The sequence below is a fragment of the Panthera tigris genome, chromosome D1 (genome assembly GCF_018350195.1).
Source record: "Panthera tigris isolate Pti1 chromosome D1, P.tigris_Pti1_mat1.1, whole genome shotgun sequence".
NCBI classification, from domain to species: Eukaryota; Metazoa; Chordata; class Mammalia; order Carnivora; family Felidae; genus Panthera; species Panthera tigris.
In genome coordinates this window covers 53,577,583-53,600,997 of record NC_056669.1, presented here as the reverse complement: position 1 = coordinate 53,600,997, position 23,415 = coordinate 53,577,583, and the positions used below count along the sequence as shown (strand labels likewise).

At 38.4% G+C, this 23,415-nt stretch overlaps 1 protein-coding gene across 3 annotated transcripts in view; it reads left to right on the top strand.

Annotated features, from left to right (window-relative positions):
* USP35 (ubiquitin specific peptidase 35) overlaps positions 1-23,415 on the top strand; it is a 57,927-nt gene that overhangs the window by 17,819 nt on the left and 16,693 nt on the right. The window lies entirely within an intron of this gene.

The window sequence follows — 23,415 nt, the reverse complement described above, 5'->3', positions numbered from 1 at the left end:
GAACCTCTGTACTGTCTTCCACAGTGGCTGCACCAGTTTGCATTCCCAGTGGTGCATGAGGGTTTCAGTTTGTCCATATCCTCCCCGACATTTCTGTTTTTTGACAGTAGCCATCCCAGTGGGTGTGAGGTGGTATTCCGCTGTAGTTTTGATTTGCATTTTCCTAATGATCAGTGATGTTGAGCATATTTTCATGTGCTCATTGGCCATGTGCTCAGTCTCTTCTCAGATACATTAATTGCAAATATTTCTCCCGTAATCTGGGTTGCCTTTTTGATTTGGATATTTTAAAAATTTTTGTTGAAGGTGTATTTATTATTGAGATATATTTGACATTCTATTAACTTCAAGTGTACAATATATCTGATATAGTATGTCTTATGAAATGATCACCACGATAAGTCTGGTTAACATCCATCACCACACACAATTAAAATTTTTCTTTTGTGTGATGAGGACTTTTAAGATGTACTCTATTAGCAACTTCCAAGTATACAATACAGTATTATTAACTATGGTCACTGTGCTATACATTAAATCCCAGGACTTGTTATTATAACTGGAAGTATGTACCTTTTGACGACCTTCACCTATTTCACCCACTCCCCACCTCTGGCAACCACCAATCTGTTCTCTATATCTATTATTTTGTTTGATTCCATATATAAGTGACATCACACAGTATTTGTGTTTTTCTGTCTGACTTCACTTTCCATAATGCCCTCTAGGTTCATCCAATTGTCATAAATTGTAGAATTTCCTTCATTCTCATGGCTGAGTAATATTCATTACATGTATAAGGAATATATGTATTTTAGGATATTTAGGATATTAGGATATGTATTTAGGATATTAGGATATCAGATATGTGATTTGCAAATATTTTCTCTTATGCTGTAGGATGCCTTCTTATTTTGTTGATGGTTTCCTTTGATGTGCAGAAGCTTTTTAGTTCGGTGTAGCCCTGCTTGTTTATTTTGCTTTTGTCATCTTTATTTTTAGTGTCAGATCCAAAAAAAATCATCACCAAGATGATGTTAAGGAGCTTACAGATTATATATATATGTATGTATGTATGTGTGTGTGTGTATGTGTGTGTGTGTGTGTATATATATATGTATATATTTTACTTTTAAGTTTGTTTATTTTGAAAGAGAGAACACTCAAGCAAGGGAGGGGCAGAGAGAATCCCAAGCAAGCTCTGCACTGTCTGTGAGGGGCTCCAACTCATGAAAGTGTGAGATCATGACCTGAGCTGAAATTAAGAGTCAGATGTGTAACTCAGGCACCCCAGACTATGTTTTCTTATAGAAGTAAGATGGTTTCAAGTCTCATGTGCAAATCTTAATCCATTTTGAGTTGATTTTTGTGTATGTTGTAAGATAAGGGTCCAGTTTCATCCTTTTGCATATGGCTGTCCAGTTATCCCGACATTATTTATTGAAGAGACTGTCCTTTCCCCATTGTATCTTCTTAGCTCCTTTTTTGTATATTGATTGGGCAAATAAGCATGGGTTTATTTTGGGGCACTGTCTTCTGTTCCATTGATCTATTTATCTTTTTATGCCAGTCCCATATTGTTTTGATTACCATAGTTTTGTAATGTAGTTTGAAATCCGGAATCTTGATGTCTTCAGCTTTTTCTTTTTTAAAATTGATTGGACTATTTGAAGTCTTTTGTGGGTCTATATCGATTTTAGGGTAGTTCTGTTTGGTGAAAAATGCCAGTAGAATTTTGATAAGGATTTCATTGAATTTTAAGTTGCTTTGGCTATTACGGACATTTTAACAGTATTATTTTTTCTAATCCATGAACACAGAATATCTTTCCATTTATTTGTGTCATCTCCAATTTCTTTCATCAGTGATCCTCATTCTGATATGTTGTCAGAAGTTCAGGGTAGTAGCCTAACATTCAATTTCTTTCATCAGTGATCCTTATTCTGATGTGTTGTCAGAAGGTCAGGGTAGTAGCCTAACACTACGTCCCAATGCCTGTCTCATTCCGTTTGCTTCATCTCATCACATAGGCATTTTATCATCTTACATCATTATAGGAATAAGGGTGAATACAGTACAATATTTAGAGAGAGAGATCATTCACATAACTTTTATTACAGTATGTGGTTATAATTTTATTGTTGCTAATGTCTTACAGTACCTAATTTATAAAATAAGCTTTATCATAGGTATATATATAGGAGAAAACAGTATATACAGGATTTGGTACTATCTGTAGTTTCAGGCATCCACTGGGAGTCTTGGAATGTATCTCCTACTGGTAAGTGGGGACTACTGTACAGGTCTTTTACCTCCTTGGTTAAATTTGATAGAATCGTAAATGTGGGTTGTTTTTAAATTTATTATTCTTACAGTTTGTTATTACTGTATTGAAATGCAGCAGACTTTTGCATATTGATTTTTTTATCCTGCAACTTTACTGAATTCATTTATTCTAAGGGTCTTTTTGGTGAGGAGTCTAGGGGTTTTTTAATATGTAATATCATATCGTCTACAAATAGAGACAGTTTTATTTCTTCATGTCCAATTATGATGCCTTTTCTTTTCCTTGCCTAATTATTAGCTAGGACTTCCAGTACCATGTTGAATAAAAGTGATGAGAGTGGACATCCTTATCTTGTTCGTGATCTTAGAGGAAAAGCTTTCAGGTTTTCATCATTGAGTATGTTGTTGGCTATGACCTTGTCATAGATGTTTTTTATTATGTTGAGTTAGGTTTCCTTTATACCAACTATTTTTGAGAGTTTTTTATTTTATTATTTTTTAGTGTTTATTCATTTTTGAGAGAGAGACAAGAGTGTGAGCAGGGAAGGGGCAGAGAGAGGGAGACACAGAATCCAAAGCAGGCTCCAGGCTCTGAGCTGTCAGCACAGAGCCTGATGTGGGGCTGGAACTCACGAACAGTGAGATCATGACCTGAGTTGAAGTTGGACGCTTAACTGACTGAGCCACCCAGGTGCTCCGAGCGTTTTTATTATTCATAAGTGGGTAAATTGAATTTTATCAAATGCTTTATGTGTCTATGAGACGATCATGATTTTTTATCCGTTTTGTTATATGGTGTGCCGAATTGATTACTTTGTGGATGTTGAACCATCTTTGCATTCCTCCTATATATCCAACTTGATCATGTTGTATGAACTATTATGTGTATTGTTGAATTTGGTTTGCTAATATTTTGCTGAGGATTTTTACATCTATGTTCATCAGGGATATTGGCCTATAATTCTCCTGTGTTGTCTGATTTTGGTGTTAGGGTAATGCTGGCCTTATAAAATGAGTTTGGAAGTATTCCCTCTTCTGGTTGTTTTGTTTTGTTTTTTTGCGGGGGGAGTGTTTGAGAAGGCTTGGCGTTAATTCTTTGAATGTTTGGAACAATTCAGTGAAGCCATCTGGTCCTGGTCTTTTGTTTGTTGGAAGGTTTTTAATTACTGAATCCGTCTCTTTACTAGCAATCAGTCTGTTCAGATTTTCTACTTCTTTGTAATTCAGTCTTTACAGTTTATATGTTTCTAAGAATTTCTCCATTTCTTCCAGGTTGTCCAGTTTGTTCGAGTATAATTGTTCATAGTACGATCCTTCGTATTTCTGTGGTATCAGTTGTAATGTCTCTTTTATTTATTTAGTTTTATGTCCTCTCTCATTTTTCCTTGGTGAGTGTAGCTAAAGGTTTGTCTATTTTGTTTATCTTTTCAAAAAAAACAGCTCTTAGTTTCACTGATCTTTGCTATTGTATTTTTAGTCTCTGTTTCATTTATTTTTGCTCTGGCCTTTATTTCCTTCATCTTATTTTGGGGCTTAGTTCTTTTTCTAGTTCCTTGAGGTGTAAAGTTCGTTCATTTGAGATCTTTCTTGTAACGTAAGTATTTATCACTCTTAGAATTGCTTTTCCTGCATCCCCTATTTAGTATGCTGTATTTTCATTTGTCTTAGGGTATTTTGTAACTTCTCTTTTTATTTCTTCTTTGACCCACTGGTCGGTCAGTAGCATGTTTTTTAGTGTCCACATATTTGTGAATTTTCTGTTTTTTTCTTGTAAGTCATTTCTAGTTTCATACCATTGTGGTCAGAAAAGATGCTTGATACGATTTTAGTCTTCTTAAGTTTATTGAGACTTGTGACCCAACATATGATCTGTCCTGGAGAATGTACCACATGAGCTTAAGTAGAATGTATATTCTATTACTTTTGGCTGGAGTGTTCTGTAAATGTCTGTTCTACTCCTCTGTTCTAATATGTGAGCCCAACGTTTTCTTACTGATTTTTCTGTCTCAGTGATCTATGCATTAACAGAATTGGGGTATAAAAGTCCCCTGTTATTATTGTATTGTGTCCATTTCTCCCTTTAGGTCTGTTAATATTTGCTTATATATTTAGGTGCTCCTATGTTTGGTGCATAAATATTTACAGATGTTTTTTTTTTTTTTTAATTTTTTTTAACGTTTATTTATTTTTGAGACAGAGAGAGACAGAGCGTGAACAGGGGAGGGGCAGAGAGAGAGGGAGACAGAGAATCCGAAACAGGCTCCAGGCTCTGAGCTGTCAGCACAGAGCCCGACGCGGGGCTCGAACTCACAGACTGCGAGATCATGACCTGAGCCGAAGTCGGACACTTAACCGACCGAGCCACCCAGGCGCCCCCAGATGTTTTCTTGTTGGATTGACCTTTTCTGAATATATATTGGCCTTTTTTTTGGTCTCTTTTTACGATCGTGTCTACAAGTCTATTTTAAGTATAGACTTCTTCTGGTTTCCATTTTCATGAAATACCTCTTTGTATCCCTTCAGTTTCAATCTGTGTACATTTGAAGTGAGAGTTTCTTGTAGGCAGCATATAGATGGCTTTTTTTTTTTTTTTTTAATCTATTCAGCCACCCTGTATCCTTTGATGGAAGAGTGTAGTCCATTTACATTTAAAGTAATTATCAGTAGGCACATACTTAATGCTATTTTGCTAATTATTTTCTGGCTGCTTTGTAATTCCTTTGTACCTTTCTTCTCTTGCCCTCTTCCTTTGTGATTTGATGATTTTCTGTAGTGGCATGCTTAGATTTCTTTCTCTTTTGTGTATCTACTGTACGTTTTTGTTTTGTGGTTGCCATGCTAACATAAAATAACATATTTATAACAGTCTATTTCGAGTTGATGACTTAATTTTGAATGCATTCTAAAGCTCTAGTTGTTAATCCCCCACCATGTTTTATGTTTTTGATGTCACAATTTACTTCCTTTTATCTTGCATATCTCTTAACAAATTATTGTAGTTATAGTTCCTTTTACTACTTTTGTCTTTAACCTTCACACTAGCTTTGTAAGTGATGAACCTACCACCTTTGCAAAATTATATTATTCTGAATTTTAATATACGTTTATCTTTATTAGTGAGATTTATACTTTCATATACTTTCCTGTTGCTAATTAGTACCTTTCAGCTTAAAGCAGTCCCTTTAACATTTCTTGTTAAGCTGCTATAGTGGTGATGAACTCCTTCAGCTTTTGCCTGTATGGAAAACTCTCCTTTAATTCTGAAGGACAGCTCTGCTGGGTAGAGTATTCTTGGTAGGAGGGTTTTTGTTTCTTTAACCTGTGGCACTCCTTTCTAGTCGGCAAAATTTTCGCTGAAAATATGCTGATATTCTTATGAGCGTTCCCTTGTCTGTAACAAGTTGTTTTATTCTAGCTGCCCTTTTTTTTTTTTTTTTTAATGTTTATTTATTTTTGAGAGAGAGAGAGAGAGCGCGTGCGTGAGCAGGGGAGGGAGACACAGAATCTGAAGCAGGCTCCAGGCTCCGAGCTGTCAGCATAGAGCCTGATGTGGGGCTTGAACTCATGAGCCATGAGATCATGACCTGAGCTGAGGTCAGACACTTAACCGACTGAGCCACCCAGGCATCCCACTGGTCTCCATTTTTCTGAGGTTTTATCTTGTTCTTTCATTTGGAATACAGTTCTCTGTTTCTTCATCATCCTTGACTCTCTGTGTTGGTTTCTGTGCATTAGATAAAACAGCCATCCCTCCCAGTCTTGAAGGAGTGGCCTTGTGTAGATGAACCTTTTTGTTTACCCTTGCCCTTGCTTTTTTGGCTGTCTCTCAAACCACTGTGATTGTCCAAACAGCCTACTTTGTTCTTGGTGGCTCTCAGTAGTTCAGACTGTGCCAAGACCTGTCAATGTCCTAAAAGGGAGGATCTCAGGCCCTCTTGATGCAGGGCTTATTAGAAGCCAGACCCTCAGGTAGCAGCTTTTAAAGTATGCAAATAAACCTCTTTCAGGGGCGGACTGGGAGATGGGCATTTCTATCTGTGAAGATAACCTAATAGTCCTCTTTCACGGAAAGATTGTGCATTTCTGTCTGCTGCCTCTCTGCTGTTCCCTGATATGGTAGTTCAACTGTTTTCTGTTTGTTACAGCCCTGTGTGATCTACACGTGTAAGCTTCTCTGGCCATGAGAGTCAGACATTCAAGGGGTGCTCCCTGGGTGGCACCTGCAAAAACCAGGGCACCAGATATATGCATAAGCTCCTTTCTGGCAATGCAACCTGGAGTGAGGCAGAGGGAGAGAGTGCAAAGATGACACCTGTTGTCCTCTGCAGTCTTTGGAAAATATTTTGTTAGGCCCTAGATGTGTGTTAAATTAGAAGCCTGCTTGCAGGCTGAACTTCTAGGATAGACAAATGGACCTTTTTCCCAGAAAGACTGGGCTTGATTCACTCAGCTGCCTCTGCTGGCTCCTGGCGGGTTAGCCATGCTTGGTCCATGCAAGCCGTTTAAGCACGGTTTCTCAGTTTGTTGTAGCATTGTTGGTTTTGTGGACATTAGCCCTGTTGATTTTCAAAGGTAGATACTTTGGGGACCATCCTTCAGGTGCAGGTCTTAAAAGTTAGAGTGGCAGATCTAGGGTTCAAACGCTTCTCTCCTCAGGAAGAAGCTGGTGGTTGTGATTTCCCTCCTGATTGTGGGTCACCATGCTGGGGATGGGGTTTCTGTTGAAATTGTCTCCACCTCTCCTACCCATTTCAATGTTGTTTTTTTCTGTTTCACGTGATATGTAGGAGTTGCTTAGTTTTTAGATTTATTGCAAAGGGAATTGTTCCATATGTAGCTGTATATTTAGTGTGTCTGTAAGAGGAGTTGAGTTCAGGATCCTTTCATCTTGACGTGAAACCCTGAATGGTGTCGTTATGCACAAATTTTACATTTTCGTGAAGTCAGTTTGTTTAATTTTGTTGTTGCCTGTGACTTTGGTGTCCTATCTTAGATCATTGCCAAATCCAATGTGAAGCTTTTGTTCTATGTTTTCTTCCAAGAGTTTTGTTGTAAATTTAGGTCCTTGATCCATTCTGAGTTGATTTTTATACATGGTGTTAGATAAGGGGCCAACTTCATTCTTTTGTTTATGGACATTTAGTTTTCCCAGTACCATTTCTTGAAAAGACTATTCTTTCCTCCATTGAATGATCTTGGCACTTTGTTAAAGATCATTTGACCTGTTTTTCATTCCATTGGTCTCTATGTTTGTCTTTATGCCAGTATCACAGTGTTTTGGTCACTGTAGCTTTGTGTAGTAGGTTTTAACATCAGGAAGTGTGAATTCTCCAGTCTGTTAATCTTTTTCAAGATTGTTTTTCATGATTTCTGATCCCATGGGATTCCAGTATGAATTTTGGAATGTGGTTTTTTTTTTTTTCGGTTGCTGCAAAATCATTGGATTTTCATAGGGATTGCATTGAATGTGTAGATCACTTTGGGAAATATTCACGTTTTTATAATATTAACTCTTAACCCATGAACATGGAATGTGTTTCCATTTATTTGTGTCTCCACTTCTTTCAGCAAAGTTGTGAAGTTTCCATTGTGCAGTCTTTTACCTCTTTGGTTAATCTTAAGCATTTTACTCTTTTTGATACTATTGTAATTGGAATTGTTTTTATAATTTCCTTTTTGAATTGTTCGTTGTTGGGGTATAAAAATGCAGCTGGTTTTGGTGTGTTAACTTTGTATCCTGCTACTTTGCTGAATTATTAGTTCTAACAGCTTTTACTGTGGTTGTTAGGATTTTCTACATACAAGATTATATCATCTGCAGACAGATAATTTTACTTACGTTTACTTTTTTTTGCGTGGTTGCTCTGGCTAGACCTTCTAGTCCTGTGTTGAATAGAAGAGGTGAAAGTAGACATTGTTGCATTGTTCCTTATCTTGAGGAAAAGCTTTTAGTCTTTCACCATTGAGTGTTAATGTTCGCTCTGGGTTTTTAGTATATGGCTTTTATTACGTGGGGGTAATTTCCTTCTATTGTGTATTTTTTGTCATAAAAGTATGTTGCATTTTGTCAAATGCTTCCTGTGTATCAGTTGAGGTGATCATGTGGTTCTCTCCTTTATTCTGGTGACGTATGTATATTACAGTGATTAATTTTTTTTTGTATGTTGAACCATCCTTGCTTTCCAGGAATAAATGCTATGTGGTTATAGTGCAGAATGCTTTTAATGTGCTGCTGAATTCTGTTTGCTAGTATTTTGCTGAGGATGTTTGCATAAGGGTATTAGTCTGTAGTTTTCTTTTAATGTCTCTGGCTGGCTTTGGTATCAGGGTTATGCTGACCTCCTAGAATAAATAGGAAGTGTTCTTTGCTTTTTAGTTTTTCAGAAAAGTTTGGGAAAGTTTGGTATGCTTCTTTAAGATTGGTAGAATTTACTCGAAAGCCATGAGCTCCAGGACTTTTTCCTTGGGAGATTTTTGATTACTGTTCAATCTCCTTACTAGTTTTGGTCTGTTCAGACTACTATTCATATTACTCTCTTATTATCCTTTTTATTTCTATTGAATTGGTGCTAATGCCCCCATGTTACTTGCTGATTTTAGTAATTTGAGTCTTTTTTTCCTTAGTCCACTTAGCTAAACGTTTGTCAATTTTTTGGCTCTTTTTGAAGAACCACCTTTTGGCTTTATTGAGTTTTTTTTTTCTCCCCTATTTTTCTGTTTTCTATTTTATTCATCTCTGCTCTAATCCTTCTGGCTTTGGGTTTAGTTCTTTTTCTAGTTCTTTAAGTTGTGAATCCAGGTTGTTGATGTAAAAAATCTTTTTAATTTTTAATTTGTAAAAAATCTTTTTTTTAAGCTTATGCATTTATTTGTTTGATTTTTAATGCTTATTTTTTATTTACTTTGAGAGCGAGAGAAAGGTACAAGTGGGGAAGGGCATAGAGGGAGAGAGAATCCCAAGCAGACTCTGTGTTGTCAGCGCAGAGCCCAGTGCGGGGCTTGATTCCACCACCTGGGAGATCATGACCTAAGCTGAAATCAAGAGTTGGACACTTAACTGCCTGAGCCACCCAGGAGCCCCTAAAGTTTATTTATTTTGAGAGAGTGAACAAGAACACACGTAGGGGAGGGGCAGAGAGAGGGAGAGAGAATCCCAAGCAGTCTCCATTCTGTCAGCACAGAGCCTCGTGTGGAGATTGAACTCATGAACCGTGAGATCATGACCTGAGCCTAGATCAAGAGTCAGACACTTAACTGGCTGAGCCACCCAGGTGCCCCTGAAATCTTTCTTGTTTTTTTTTTTTTTTAAATGTTTATTTTTGTGACACACAGCATGAACGGGGGAGGGGCAGAGAGGGAGGGAGACACAGAATGCGAAGCAGGCTCCAGGCTCTGAGCTGTTGGCACAGAGCCTGACACAGGGCTCAAACTCACAGACTGTGAGATCATGACCTGAGCCAAAGTCGGATGCTCAACAGACTGAGCCACCCAGGCACCCCTCTTGTTTTTTAATAGCATTTATAACTATGTTCCCCCCTTAATCACTACTTTTGCTGTATCCCATAAATTTTGGTATGTTGTGTTTTTGTTAGCATTTGTATCTAAGTAGTTTCTAATTTTCCTTGTGAGGTCTTCTTTGATCTTTGGTTGTTAAAAAGTGTATTGTTTAATTTCCACAATCTTGTGAATTTTCTAGTTCTATTTATGTTATTGAATTTGGTTTATCCACGTGTGGTCAGAGAAGATACTTTGATATTTATCTTTTAAAATTTACTGAGAACTCATTTGTGGCCTAATTTTATAGTCTTTCTGGAAAAGACCTCAGTGCACTTGAGAATGTGTAATCTGCTGGTGTTGGGTTGAGTGTTCTGTATACATCTGTTAGAGCTGGGTGGTTATTCTGTTAAGTCCTCTGTTGCCTTATCTTCTTTCTGGTTGTTCTATCTGTGATTGTGGGTGGGGTACTGAGGCCTCCAGCTGTTAGGGTAGAAATGTCGATTTCTCCCTTGAATTCTCTCAGTGTTTGCTTCATTTATTTTGATGGTCTGTCATTTGGTGCATAAATGTTTGTAATTTCTATCTTTTTGCTGTATTGAGTTTTTTATGAATATATAAAGTCCTTCTTTGTCTCTTGTTAGCTTTTTTGATTTAGTCTGTTTTGTCTGACATTAGTCCAGCTACTTCTGCTCTGTTCTGGTTTTCATTTGCATGGAATATCCTTTTCCATCCTTTCACTTTCCAGCTGTCTTTGGATTGCAAGTGAGTCTCTCATAGACAGTATATTGTTGGATTGTGTATTTTTGTCCATTCTGCCAATCTTTGCTTTTTTATTGGAGAGTTTAGTCTGTTTACTTTTACAGTAATTTGATCAGGAGGGACTTCTGTCATTGTGCCATTTTTTTTTTTAACATACCCTATAGCTCTTTTGTCCCTAATATCTTGCATTCCTGTCATCTTCTGTGTCCAGTTGATTTTTCTTTTTTTTTTAAATTAACGCTTATTTTTGAGAAACAGAGGAAGGCACAGGATCTGAAGCAGGCTCCTGGCTCTGAGCTGTCAGCAGAGAGCCCAATGCGGGGCTTGAACCCATGAACTGTGAGATCATGACCTGGGCCAAAGTCAGATGCTTAACCACCCAGGCGCTCTTCCAGTTGATTTTTTTTTTTTATAGCAAAATGTAAAAAAAAATTTTTTAATATTTATTTATTATTGAGAGACAGAGTATGAGCATGGGAGGGGCAGAGAGAGGCGGAGACACAGAATCTGAAGCAGGCTCCAGGCTCTGAGCTCTTAGCATGGAGCCTGATGCAGGGCTCGAACTCACAAACTGCAAGATCGTAACCTGAGCTGAAGTCGGACACTTAGCTGACTGAGCCACCCAGGTGCCCCTATAGCGAAATGTTTAAATTCTTTCTTAATTTCCTTATGTGATTATTGTATAGTTGTATTCTTTGTTGTTACCATGGGGATTTTTGAGAGTCAGAGATGGAGTACGAGCAGGGGAGGGGCAGAGAGAGAGGGAGACACAGAATCCAAAGCAGGCTCCAGGCTCTGAGCTGTCAGCACAGAGTCTGACATGGGGCTCGAACTCACGAACTGTGAGATCATGACCTGAGCCGAACTTGGACGCTTAACCGACTGAGCCACCCAGGCGCCCTGACTAATTTATGTATTTAATCAAATTTTGGGGGTAGTTTTCAGTCATTATTTCTTCAGATATTCTCTCTGCCCCTTTTTTGCCCTCCTTTCTTTTTCTGGGACTCTGATGATGTATATGTTGGTCCTTTTGATGGTGTTTCACAGTTCTTTTAGGTTCTGTTCACTTTTCGTCAGTCTTTTTTCTTTCAGTTACGCAGCTGTGATTATTTCCATTGTTCTGTCTTCAAGGTCACTGGCTCGTCGGCCTGCTCAAATCTGCCTTTGAATCCCTGTACTGAACTTTTAATTTAAGTTATTGTTCTTTTCAGCTCCAGAATTTCTTTTTGGTTTCTATTTGGGTTTTCTGTCTCTTCGTTGACATTTTCATTTTGTTCACACATTGTCTCCATGACTTTCTTCACACCTTCCTTTAGTTTTTTTAATCATCTGTAAGGCTGTTATTTCAAAGTCTTTGATTCATTGGCCATTAAGTCTTTTTCAGGGACATACTTTGTTGGATGATTTTTTTCCTTGGACTGGGCCATACTTTCCCATTTCTTTGTATGTCTTCTGATTCCTTGTTGAACTCTGGACGTTCAATTTTCATGATGTGGTAACTCTGGAAATCACATTCCCTCCCTCTCCTGGTGTTTGCTGTGGGTTTGTTTGTTTTTTGTTTTTTAATTGTTAGAGGCCATCTCTGTGCTGAAGATGAGCCTGAGGGTAATGTCCTCATCGTCTTTTCTGAGCCTTTCCTTGGGCATGTGCAGCCACTTTCTAATTTTACCTATATATGCAGTTTCTGAATGTTCTAGTCTTTAGTGTCTGGCTCCTGAAATGGGAAAGGTAAAAAGTAAGGGAGGGCAGAGGAGCCCTGGCCTTTTGAATCTCCTGTCAGTTATTTTAGCTTGAGGTTGAGGGGCTGGCAACAGTGGAGTAAGGTGTGTGTATGCAGTGGCAATGGCTGCCTGCCTCTTTGCGCCTTCATGATCAGAAGCAGCACTCGGCATAGATCCCCAATATGTGGGAGACAGGAGTACTTTTTACCCTCCCTACCTGCTGTAGGCTGTGTGTAAGCTGTTTTTAGAAACGCACACAGCTGTCTGTCATTTGGCTGGGGTTTGGGAGATGGATACTTGCTACTGTGCTCAGAGGTGAAATTGATGGTGGTTTACAGTGGAAGCCTTCCCCACAATGTGCAAGCTTTCAGAGGACTCTAGAGTTTTCAGATAGTCAACATTAGACTGATTCTGCCAATGCAATTTTTGTCTAGATGGGGAGATAGTTTCCTGGTGTTTACTACTCTGTCATCTTCCCAGAATCCCTCCTCTCTCTTAATTTAAGACTTTCTCCCCCTTTTTAAGAACAATTTTAGGTTTACAACAAAATTGAGGGGAAGGTATAGAGATTTACCATACACTTTGTACACTTGCATTGCCTCCCTCAATATGAATATCACTCACAAGAACAATACACTTCTTTAAAAAAAAATTTTTTTTTAAAGAGGCTATTCATGCCCAGCATGGAACCCAACGTGTGGCTTGAACTCATGACTCTGAGATCAAGACCTGAGTTGAGATTATGAGTCAGGCATTTAACCAAGTGAGCCCCCCAGGCTCCCCAGTATACTTCTTTATTTTTTAAACCAAGGATGAGCCTACATTGACACATCATAATCACCCAAAGTCCACAGTTTATGTTCACTCTTGGTGTTGTACATTGTGTTGGTCTGGACAAATGTAAAAGGACATGTATCTATCACTGTGGTATCATACAGAATACTTTCATTGCCCTAAATATCCCCTGTGATCTTCCTGTTTATCCCCCTCAGTTCCTGACAGCCACTGATCTTTTCATGGTTTCCATAGTTTTGCCTTTTCTAGATTGGAATCCTACAGTTTCAGATCAGTTTGTACTTTTCAGATTGGTTTCTTTCTGTTAGCAATATGCATTTAAGGTTTCTCCATTTCTTTTCATGGCGTGATAGCTCATTTCTTTTTAGTGCTGAATAGTATTCCATTGTCTGGATGAACTACAGAGTATCCATTTGACTATTGAAGGACATATTGGTTACTTATAAGTTTGGCAATTAAGAATAAAGTTGCTGTAGAAACCAATATTGCACTGTATGTTGGCTACTTAAAATTAAAAAAAAAAGGGGGGGGGGTGCCTGGGTGGCTCAGTTGGTTAAGCGTCCGACTTTGGCTCAGGTCACGATCTCATAGTTTGTGGGTTCGAGCCCCGCGTCGGGCTCTGTGCAGCTCAGAGCCTGGAGCCTGCTTTGGATTCTGTGTCCGTCTCTTGCACTGCCCCTCCCTTGCTCATGCTCTCGCTCTCGCTCTCTCTCTCTCTCTCTCTCTCTCTCTCTCTCTCTGAGTAAATAAAACATTAAAAAATAAAAAAATAAATTTGTGTGGACAAAAGGGTCCGTTCCTTTGGGTAAATAACAAGAAGCATGATAGCTGTATTAGATGGTTTGGTTTTGTAAGAAACTGCTTAAAAGAGAAGAAAAAAGGAAGAGAAACTGCCGAGACGTCTTCCAGAGTGACTATACCATTATGCATTCCCACCAGCAATGAATGAGATTTCCTGTTGCTCTACATCCTTGCCAATGTTTGGTGTTTTCTGTGTTTGGGATTTTAACTATTCTAATAGATGTGTAGTAGTATCTTGTTGCTGTTTTATGTAGATCTCTGGAATTCATTTGTCTAGCATAGCCAAAACTTTATGCCCTTTGACCATTTCCTTCTCTTTCCTGCCCCTGTCAACTACTGTTCTGCTCTCTGCTTCCATGAGTTTGACCATTCTACTTACTTACTACTGAAATATAATTGACATACAAAGTTACATTAATTTCAGTTGTACAGAATACTGATTTGACAAGTCTGTATATTATGGTATGCTCACCACAGGTGTAGCTACCATCTGTTGCTATAGAACGCTATCATAATGCATTGATTATATTCTCTGTACTATATCTTTTATCCTTGGAACTTATTCCATAACTGGAAGCTTATATCTATCATTCCCCTTTACCCATTTTCCCCATCCCCCTGCACCCCTCCCCCTGGCAGCCATCTTCTCTGTATTTATGAGTCTGTTTTTCTGCTTTTGCTCAAAAAGACTACACATATAAGCGAAATCATATGGTATTTGTCTTTGATTTATTTCATTTAGCATAATACTCTCTAGGTCCATCCATGTTATAAATGGCAAGATCTTGTTCTTTATGGCTGAGTAATATTCCATTATATATCTATATCTGTATATATCTATTATATATATATATATAATATATAATAGATATATATATGTATATACAGATATAGATATATACACACACAGACATATATATACCACCTCATTGTTACTCATTTATTTATGGATGGACACTTGGGTTACTTCCATATCTTGGCTATTGTAAATAATGCTGCAATAAACATGGGGCTGTGTATGTCTTTTCAAATTAGTTTTTGTTTTCTTTGGGTAAGTACCCAATAGTGGAATTACTAGATTGTATGGTAGTTCTTTTTTTAATTTTTTGAGGAATCTCCATACTGTTTTCCACAGTGGCTACACCATCTTGGATTCCTACCAACAGAGCACGAGGGTTCTGTTTTCTCCATATCTTTGCCAGTGCTTATTTCTTGTCTTTTTGAGTCTAGCCATTCAGCCAGATGTGAGGTGATATTTCATTGTGGTTTTGACTTGCATTTCCCTGATGATGAGTGATGTTGAACATCTTTTCATGTGTCTGTTGACCATCTGTATCTTCTTTGGAAAAATGTCTCTTTAGGTCATCTTCTCATTTTTAAAAATTGGATTAAGTTTTGGCATTGAGTTGAATAACTTATTTTTATATTTGGATATTCTCAACAGGCTGTATCATTTGAAAATATCTATTTAGTAGGTTACCTTTTTGTTGGGTAGATGGTTTCCTTTGCTGTGCAATAGCTTTTCTTTTTGGTGTGTTCCCAGTAGTTTATGCCTTTGTTCTCCTTGTCTGAGGAGACCTATCTAAAAATACATTGCTAAGGCTGATGTCAAAGAAATTACTTGGCCTGTGTTGTCTTCTAGGAGTTTTATGGTTTCATGTCACACATTTAGGTCTTTAATCCATTTGAGTTTATTTTTGTGTGTGGTATAAGAAGTTGGTTCAGTTTTATTCTTTTGTATGTACCTGTCCAGTTTTTCCAGTGCCATTTGGCACAAAGACTTCCCCATTGTATATTCCTGCCTCCTTTGTCGTAGGGTAACTGGCCATAAAATGGTGAGTTTATTTTTGGGCTCTCTACTTTGTTTCATTGATCTATGTGTCTATTTTTGTGCCACTGCCATACTGTTGAGATTATTGCAGCTATGTAGTATATGTTGAAATGTGGGATTGTGATGCCTCCAGCTTTGTTCTTTCTCAAGACTACTTTTGGCAATTCAGGGTCTTTTGTGGTTCCATACAAATTTTAGGATTGCTTGTTCTAGTTCTGTGCCAAATGTTGCTGGTATTTTGATGGGGATTGCATTGAATCTCTAGATTGCTTTGGGTAGCATGGACATGTTAACAGTATTAATTCTCTGAATCCATGAACATGGAATAACTTTCCATTTTGGTGTCTTCAATTTCTTTCTTTTAAAAAAAAATTTTTTTTAATGTTTATTTTTTGAGAGAGAGAGAGAAAGTGTGAGCAGGGGAGGGGGCAGAGAGAGAGGGAGACACAGAATCTGATGCAGGCTCCAGACTCTGAGCTGTCAGCACAGCCTGGTGCAGGGCTCGAACTCAAAAACGGTGAGATCATGACCTGAGCCCAAGTTGGATGCTTCTGCGACAGCCACTCAGGTGCCCCTGTGTCTTCAATTTCTTTCATCAATTGTTTTATTGTTTTCAGAGTACAGGTCTTTTACCTTCTTTGTTAAGTTTATTCCTAGGTCTTTTAATATTTTGGTATAATTAAAAATGGAATTATTTTCATAACTTCTCTTTCTGATACTTTTTTATTAGTGTATAAAAGTGTAAGGGATTTCTGTGTATTAATTTTGTATTCTGCAACTTTGTTGATTTGTTTATTCTAATAGTTTTTTGAAAAGGTGGAGTCTTTAAGATTTTCTGTGTGTAGCATGTTACCTGCAAATAGTGACAGTTAAACTTCTTCCCAATTTGGATGCCTTTTATTTCTCAGCTGTTGTGGCTTGGCCTTCAGTTCCATGTTGAATAATGGTGAGAATGGACATCTTTGTCCTGTTCCTGATCTTCTAGGAAAAGTTCTGTTTGTCGCCATTGAGTGTGATGTTAGCTGTGAGTTTTTCATATATGGCCTTTATTATGTTGAGGTATGTTTTCTGTAACACAGGGAGAGTTTTTGCCACGAACAGATGTTGAATTTTGTCAAATGCATTTTCTCTGTCTTTTGAGGTGATCATATGATTTTATAGTTTGTTTTGTTAATATGTATCTCTTTGGTTTGTGAATAGTGTACCATTTGTGCACCCTGGAATAAATCCCACTTCGTTGTGGTGAATCGTTCTTTTAATGCATTGTTGGATTTGGTTTGTTAATATTTTGTTGAGGATTTTTGCATCTGTGTTCATTGGGGATATTTACCTGTGGGTTTTTGTTTTTTGTAGTATCTTTGGTTTGGGTATTAGTAATGCTGATGTCATAGAATATATTTGGAAGCCTTTTTTTCTATTTTGTGGAATAGTTTGAGGAGAATGTTTGGTAGAATTCACCTGAGAATTTATCCGGTCTTGGATTTTTGTTTGTTGGTAGTTATTTGATTACTGATTCAGTTTTGTTACTAGTAACTGGTCTGTGCAGATGTTCTATTCTTGATTTAGTTTTGGAAGATTGTATGTTTCTTGGAATTTATCCATTTGTTCTAGGTTGTCCAGTTTGTTGGCATATAGTTTTTTGTAGTAGTCTCTTATAATCCTTTGTATTTCTGTGGTGTCATTTGTTTTCTTTTGTTTCTAATTTTATTTAGTTGGGTCATCTGTCTTTTTTCCTTGATGAGTGGCTCAAAGGGGTATCAATTTTTAAAAAATCTTTTTAAACAGCCAGCTCTTGGTTTCATTGATAGGTATTTTTTAGTTCCTGTCTCATTTATCTCTGCTGTGATCTTTATTATTTCCTTCCATTTAGTAACCTTGGGCTTTTTTTTTTCTAGTTCATTTATGTATAAGATTAGGTTTTTTTGAGGTTTTCTTGTTTCTTGAGGTAGGCCTGTATTAGTATAAACTTCCCTTTTAGAACTGCTTTTGCCACATCCCAAAGATTGTGAACTGTTGGGTTTTTATATGTGTTTTTTAAAAATTTCCTCTTTGATTTCTTCCTTGACCCACCCATTGGTTGTTTGAGGAGTGTGTTGTTTAGTTGCTCTAGTGTTGGCTGCATAGATACTTACTTTTTTTTTTTTTTTCGGGGGGGGAGAGGGTGAAAGTGAGCGAGAGGCAGAAAGAGAGAGAAAATCCCATAAGGGGGCAGAGAGAGGGAGGGGAGAGATAGAGAGAGGGGAGAGAGAGAAGCAGGGCTCACCCGAAGTGAGGCCTATGCTTACCCAGAGCAGGACACGATCTCCCATGGAGTGGGGCCTGAACTCACCTTGATCTTAACTGAACCTTGAGATCATGACCTGAGCCAAAGTCAGATGCTTAGTGACTAAGCCACCCAGGCTCAAATATCTGCATAGGTATTTTCAATAAGTATGACCTCTTATTGAATTGATCCTTTATCACTATGTAATGGCCTTCTTTTTCTCATGTCACAGGCTTTGTCTCAAAGTTTATTGTATCTAAGTATTGTCACCTGCTTTTGTTTGTTTGTTTGCTTCCATTTGCATGGATCACCCTGGGACACCTCAGCCTGCCTTGCCCTTGGCTTCAGACAACACCATCAGGGCTTCCCCTGTGCTCAGCGCCTTACACCCTCCAGCTAGTGTGCAGTTAAACTTCACCTATCCTGCCGGGGGCACCTTCTTTGCAGGCCACAAGGGAGTGGCATGACTTCTTTCAAAGCAGTGAAAGGAAAACACAATCAAGAGCACTCTATCCAGCAAGGTTACTAAAGCGGCCTTACAAGAGACATTAAAAAGACTTCTTTAGGGGTGCCTGGGTGGCTCAGTTGGTTAAGCGTCCAACTTCGGCTCAGGTCATGATCTCACGGTTCGTGGGTTTGAGCCCCGCATCGGGCTCTGTGCTGACAGCTCGGAGCCTGGAGCCTGTTTCGGATTCTGTGTCTCCCTCTCACTCTGCCCCTCCCCCACTCGCATTGTCTCTCTGTCTCAAAAATAAATCAACATTAAAAAAAAAATTAAAAATAAAGATTTCTTTAAAGTGGGAAACAAAGAGGCTATAATTAGAAGTAAGAAACTTAATGATAATAATAAAAAGAAATAAAATTAAGAGTAAAAAAATGTAATTATATGTCAACATATACGTAAAACCTACTGGGGCAAGTAAAAAAGTTCTTTTTAGAATGTGTCTGAACTTAAGTGACCATCAGCTTAATATAGACTGCTGTATACTTAGGATGTTATATGTGAACCTAATGGTTACCACAAACTCAAAACCTATAATATACACACAGAAAATAGAAAGCCAAGCATAACACTAAGAACAATTATCAGTCACAAGGGAAGAGTACAGGAGAAGAAGAAAGGAACAGAGAAGAATGACAAAAACAACCAGAAAACAATTTTTAAAATGGTGGTAAGTGCATATATCTCAGTAGTTTCTTTACAGCATTTAGACCATATACATTTAATCAGAAGACATAGAGTGGTGGAATGGATAAACAAAACCCATCCAGATGCTGCCTATAAGAGACTCACTTCAGACCCCGGTGGGGGAGCTGTAGCTGAAGTGGGTGCAGGCTGGGGTGGTCCTGGGGCTCTCTGCACAAAGGGTGCCTGGCAGGACAGCTGAAGCTGAAGTGGGTCCAGGCTGGGGTGTCTGGGGTTGCTCAGTGTGGAGGGCATCCTGGTGGGGGTGGCTGGAGCTATGGCTTCTGTGGGCCAGGGTATCTCAGGGTGCTTTGTGCAGTGGGCACCTTGGGATGGCTAGAGCTGAGGTAGGGTATGGGCCAGGGCATCCCAAGGTGCTCTGCACAAAGGACACCCTGGCAGGACAGCTGAAGCCACAGTGGTCACAAGGCGGGCTGTCCGCGATACTCTGCAAGTGGGGTTCCCTGGTGGGGCAGCTGGAGCTGAGGCAGGATGCGAGCTAGGCTGTCTTGGGGCACTCCTTTTTTTTTTTTTTTTTTTTTTTTTTAAATGTTTATTTATTATTGAGAGAGCATGAGCATGGGAGGGGCAGAGAGAGGAGGAGACGCAGAATATGAAGCAGGCTCCAGGCTCTGAGCTGTTAGCATAGAGCGCGATGCAGAGCTCGAACTCACAAACCACGAGATCGTGACCTGAGTCGAAGTCAGACGCTCAACTGACGGAGCCACCCTGGCTCCCCAGTCTTGGGGCACTCCTTGTGGGGGGTGCCCTGGTGGACTGGCTGGCACCAAAGCAGGTGTGAGCTGGGACATCCTGGAGTGCTCTGAGCTGCGGGTACCCTAGCAAGCCATCTGCAGCCAAAGCGATGTGGGCCTGGTGATTTCCAGGGTCCTTTGTGACTGTGTCACCTTGACGAGATGGCCGCAGCTGTAATGACCATAAACTGTGGTGCTCACCAGTCCTTTTATCTGAAGAGAGTTCCAGCAGCTCCCCTGCTATTTGGCAGGGTTCTAAGGCTGGTTCCTTCATATTCTAGTTACAAACTGAGGTGGGGTTTTTTTGTTTTTGTTTTGTTTTGTTTTTTGTCTGTGCCTCAGGGTAGACCGATCTGCTCATGGTCCCTCAGTACTACTCCTCCACCCTGCAGTTCACAGAGTTGGTAGTGTGTGAACTGTGTGTCTGTCTTGTTCTTTATGTGGTCTGTCTCCTGTGCAGAAGCTGTTCAGTCAGCCTTTAGTTCTTCTTTGGGAAGAGTTGCTCTGTAAAGGGATGTAGATTTGATATGTCTGGAGGATGTAAGTGTAGGGTCTTCTACATCGCCATCTTGGACCAGAACTTATCTTGTTTTAATTTGCATTTCTCTAATGACATATGATGTGGAATATCTTTTCAGTGTGCTTATTTGCCACGTGTATGTTTTTGGTGAAGTGCCTGTTAAGATGTTTGGCTCTTTTTTAAATTGAGTTCTAATTGACGTAGGACAATTCTGTTAGTTTTGGGTTTACAACATAGTATTCAACATTTGTGTGCAGCGTGAAATGATCACAGGGAGTCTAGTTACCATCTGTCCCTTTATGATGTTAATACAATATTAGTGACTATATATTATCCAAGTTGTATATTACATCCTCATGACTGGTTGATTGATTGATTTATAGAAAGGGTATGTGAACAGGGGAGAGGGGCGGAGGGAGGGAGGGAGAGAATCGTAGGCAGACTCTGCTCGATCCCATGACCTTGGGATCATGATCGGAGCTGAAATAAAGAGTTGGATGCTCAACCGACTGAGCCACCCAGGCACCTCTATAATAGTTCTATTTTTGTTGAGGAATCTCCATACTGTCTCCCACGGTGGTTGCACCAATTTACATTCCCACCAACAGTGCACAAGGGCTCCCTTTTCTCCACATCCTTGCCAGCACTTGCTATCTCTTCTCTTTTTGATTCTAGCCGTTCTACCAGGTGTAAGGTGATATCTCATTGTGGTTTTCATTTGCATTTCCCTGAATGATGAGTGATGTTGAGCATCTTTTTATGTACCTGTTGGCCATCTGGATGTCTTCTTTGGAAAAAATCTATTCGTATCCTCTGTCCATTTTTAAAAAAATGTTTTATTTATTTTTGAGAGAGTGCAAGTCAGGGAGGGGCAAAGAGAGAGGGGGACAGAGGATCTGAAGTGGGCTCCACGCTAACAGCAGCGAGCCTGATGAAGGGCTCAAACTCACAAACCCTGAGATTATGACCTGAGCCAAAGTCAGACATTCACCTGTCCTCCACTGTCATCCCCCTCTGTCCATTTGTAATTGGATTTTTAAAATACTGAGTTGTGAGTTCTTGATATAATTTGGATATTAACTCCTTATCAGATATATCATTTGCAAATACCTTTTTCATTCAGTAGGCTGTCTTTTCATTTTTTGATGATTTCTTTTACTGTGCACGTTGTTAGTCTGATGTAATATTTTTGTTTTTGTTTCCCTTGCCTTGTCCAAAAAGACAATTGCCAAGACAGATATCAAGTAGTTTTACCACCGGTGTTTTTTTCTAGGAGTCTCATGGTTTACAGTATTACATTCAAGTGTTTAATCCATTTTGAGTTGGTTTTTGTGTTAAGATGTAAGATAGTGGTGTAGTTCCATTCTTGTGCATGTAGCTGTCCAGTCTTCCCAGCACCGTTTATGTATTTTGTTTTCAAAGAACCAGCTCTCAGTTTCATTGATCATTTCTATTGTGTGTTTCTATTTCATTTATGCTCTGATCTTTATTATTTCCTTTCTTCCACTAACTTTGGGCTTTGTTCTTTTTCTAGTTCCTTTAGGTGTAAAGTTAAATGGTTTGTGATTTCTTTTGTTTCTTGAGGTAGGCCTGTACTACTGTGAACTTCCCTCTTAGAACTTATTTTGCTGCATCCCGTAGATGTTGGTGTATTTCTGTTTTCACTTATCTCTAGGTATTTTTTGATTTCTTCTGTGACCTAGTAGTGGTTTAGTTTTAATATGTGGTTTAATATCCACATATTAGTAGTTCTCCCATTTTCCTTCTTGTAAATGATCGTGGTCAGAGAAGATGCTAGATATGTTTTCAGTTGTCTTGAATTTATTGAGACTTCTTTTGCATCCTAACGTGTGATGTATCCGGCAGAATGTACCATGTTCATTTGAATAGAATGTATATTCTCCTGGTTTTGGATGGAGGGTTCTGTATTTATCTGTTAAATTCATCTGGTCTAATGTGTTGTTGAAGGTTTATGTTTCTTTATTGATTTTTCTGTCTGGATAATTGATACATTGATGCAAGTGGGGTATTAAAATCCCTTACTATTGTATTGTTGTCATTTTATTCCTTTTTTATGTGCATACATATTTATAAGTGTTGTATCTTCTTACTAGATCAACCCCTCTATCACCCTGTGATGCCCCTCTTTGTCTTTTGTTAAAGTACTTGTAAATTCCATTGTGTTTGATGTGAGTATGGTTTCACCACCTTTTTTTTCATTTCCATTTGTGTGGAATATCTTTTTTTTCCCGTCCCTTCACTTTCAGTCTGTGGGTCCCTCCTTCTAAGAGAGTCTCTTGTAGGCAGGGTATATGGATGGGTACTGTTTTTTTAATCCATTCAGCCACTCCTCTGATTGAAGAATTTAGTCCATTTACATTGAAAGTAATTATTGAGAATTATGGACTTACTGCCATTTTGTTAATTGTTTTCTGCCTGTGTTTATGGTTCCTTTCTTTTTCTTTTTAACATTTTCTTAAAAAATATTAGATTCTTTTCTCATTTTCTTTGTATAGTTTTGGTTTGTGGTTATTGTGATGTTCACATACATCATCCTATTTATGTAACATTTTATTTTGATAACAACTGATGGTTGAACACATTTGAAAAGTACATTTTTACTCCCCTCCCTAGATTTATGTTTTTGATATCACTGTTTATATCTTTTTATTAAAATGTATATGTTAAGCAAATTATTACAGGTTCAGTTAATTTTGTGACACCTTTTAATTTTCTTAGTACCTTATAACTGATTAATCTATTATCTTTACTGTATATTTACCTTCTGCAGTGAGCTTTTTACTTTTGTGTGTTTTCTTTTATTAATTAGTGACATTCTTTTCAGCCTAACGAAATCTCTTTATTATTTTTTGTAAGGCCTGTTTAGTAGTGATGAATTCCTTTTCCTTTAGCTTTTGCTAGTCCTTTTTTTTTTTTTTTTTTTTTTTTTAAGTTTTAAATTATTTTTTGAGAGTAAGTGCACAGGGGAGGGACAGAGAGG